Source organism: Montipora foliosa, chromosome 1 (genome assembly GCF_036669935.1).
Source record: "Montipora foliosa isolate CH-2021 chromosome 1, ASM3666993v2, whole genome shotgun sequence".
In the NCBI taxonomy this organism is placed as follows: domain Eukaryota; kingdom Metazoa; phylum Cnidaria; class Anthozoa; order Scleractinia; family Acroporidae; genus Montipora; species Montipora foliosa.
Window position 1 is genome coordinate 21,225,011 of NC_090869.1, and position 2,500 is coordinate 21,227,510.

At 37.8% G+C, this 2,500-nt stretch overlaps 1 long non-coding RNA gene across 1 annotated transcript in view; it reads left to right on the forward strand.

The window, feature by feature from the left end:
* LOC137992967 (uncharacterized) overlaps window positions 1-2,500 on the forward strand; it is a 28,976-nt gene that overhangs the window by 16,739 nt on the left and 9,737 nt on the right. The window contains exon 3 of the long non-coding RNA XR_011121786.1: window positions 1,245-1,376. This is a non-coding gene — a long non-coding RNA (uncharacterized lncRNA). The remainder of the gene's footprint in view (window positions 1-1,244; window positions 1,377-2,500) is intronic.

Below are 2,500 nucleotides of genomic sequence, written 5' to 3' on the forward strand. Positions count from 1 at the left end.
AATTAGTTTTAAAATATTTTCCAAAAACTGAATTTTAGAGGGTCGTTTGGCAGTTAATACCGTTGCTTAGTAACAGTTGGGGACTCACAGACACCCTTAACAAATTGCTTGACATCAAATGGTGTGCAATTGGTGTCAATGCGTCTTTGTCTTTCTACATCTCGAAGATGTTTGCAAAAATTTTCTTTTAAATGAGGCAACGGGATCAATTCGGTCGAACGCTTTTTCTTCAATTCATTTAATCGTGTATTAATGTCACCATGGTTCCGCCAATGTCAAAGCCCCTCCATCGCCTGCATGAATTAGCTCTGATGAAGGACTAGTGCTCGAAACGTCAGATCACAAAGCTTTCGTACCAATTTACCTTTATCAACTTGTTTGAGAAAATCACATTTTCAAGAATTTCTATATTTGTGCTTCGAGGATTAGCCACCATTCAAAAATTCCAGGAATTTTCCTTTGTAAACATCTTTCCCTATATGAAGAATACCGACCTTTATTGGGTAACACACAATTGTTGGAAACCCAGTAGTTTACATTGTGGCCTACATTCCGTGGAGAAGCCGCAGAAAATAATATGCGGTAAGCTTAACCTTTCGCATTCTTGAGAAGACTTGAGTATCTGTTAACCACTTAGCTGGCCAAGTACCTCATAAACATAACCCTTATATTCCGCATATGCGTTTTGTGGTGTAGTCGTTTCATGTGCCAATCAATTTCCTCCAAAAAATCATTCATAATTCATGAGAGCGACAGCCGACAAATGTGCAGTATTCACAAGTATACCGCGGTTCTTGTGTTACTCTGACTATCACACTCATTGAGTCCATACAAAATACTAACAGCTCTTGTCTGCATTTCACTAAACCCATACCAACTGGTTGGTCCAGGGGTAGTAATTATAAGATTAGTTTAGATTGTGAAAAAAGTTGTAAGAATGTTAAGCTAAAACACAGTTCCAGGAGACCTACCTTTGGTAGGGATAAAATCCAGTTTATTTTTTTACATTCCTGGTCAACATCATTTAGTCTGTATCTGAAAGACAAATTTACTACCTGTTATATTTCAATACAAATTACAATCATTATGAATAAAAGAAAAATGAGGAGGGGAATCTGCTTCCTTAATAACTATTACGAAAACCTCAAGAAAACAGGCATCAGATGAGGTGCACACAAGCGAGTCATTATGATTAAACCCTTAACCACACCCATTTTTAAATTAAAAATTCAAACCTTTTGCAGAAAAATGGAGTAATGGCGATGACTCTGACGATATAGTGATGATGATGGTACTGAACTCTCCATTGGTGAATGGCGAATGTGGTTGAATTTTAAAGAAACTGTGGTGTTGCGTCTAGGGGCGTTTGTGGCATGGTAAGTTGGTAGTATCAATTAAGATTAGTGCAGGGAGATAAGGAACTGACTATTCGAGTGTTAGAGGAATTTAAGGAAATGTGATTTGTGGCATTTCATTTGGACTGATTGTGAAAGATCTTTTTAAAAATAGTCCTTAGGGTATGCACAGGCCTGTGGAAGGATGGCTGTTGATTGGCGAGACTGTGGAAGTAAACGTTTCCTAAAAGCTTACCCTTGAGAGTGACCTGCAGCTTGAGATTGTGTGAAATTTTCTAAAGAGTACTGAATTCCTCTTAAGAGACGTACATATTGGCTGTGTGTTTCCTATAAGAAAAAGAGGCATTAATTAATTGAAACATCACTTTCATATGAACGCCGTATTCCTCGTGTGAGCCGTCTAGTGTTTTGGAGAACTCGTGCTTTCTTTTTCACCCGAATTCGAACGTATCAGTTATGCACTCCCCGCTTAGTAAAAACGAAATGCTCGTTCAGTGAACTCATCGTTTTCAAGAGAATATATTTCAAGAGATTTCTTTTGACAAATCAGCAAAAAACTTGATTCTTCAACTTACCATGATTTGGTTTGCCTCAGGTGTTGAAGATCTCTGCCTAAAGGGTCTTTCCATCTTTTTGGCTGTCGCGTGGAAGCCTAAAATAGTTTTGAAAAAGAAAAAACCCAGAAATTACTAGCGTATCATGCCCAACAAACCTGCATGCGGTGGAAAAAAAAGGCAGGCAAAACTTTAATGAAAATTACAGCTTCAAGAATCCCAGAGTGCCGTAACTCTTGTAAATATTATAGTTTTGTCTGTTGTTGTTTCCCAGTCCTAGTCTCCTGGCTCTGAATTTCAAGGTCGAAAAGGCCGACGGGATGCATTAAAAAGATATTTCTAATCACGCTTTGATAAGATCACTTCTACGAGGAAATGATGTCGTTACTTGGAAAGGTCATGTCGCGGTGATATGCTACTGAAATCTCTTTTTGCCCTATATTTAATCCCACTACTTTTAGTCCATTTTTTCTGATTTGTTTGGTTGCTTGTTTGTTGGATTGTTTACCTTGTTAAATTTACCTTGTGGTTAAGTTTACTTAAGCTTTGTAGTTGTCCAGAGAGTGAATCCGTAGAACTAAATATAGCAAC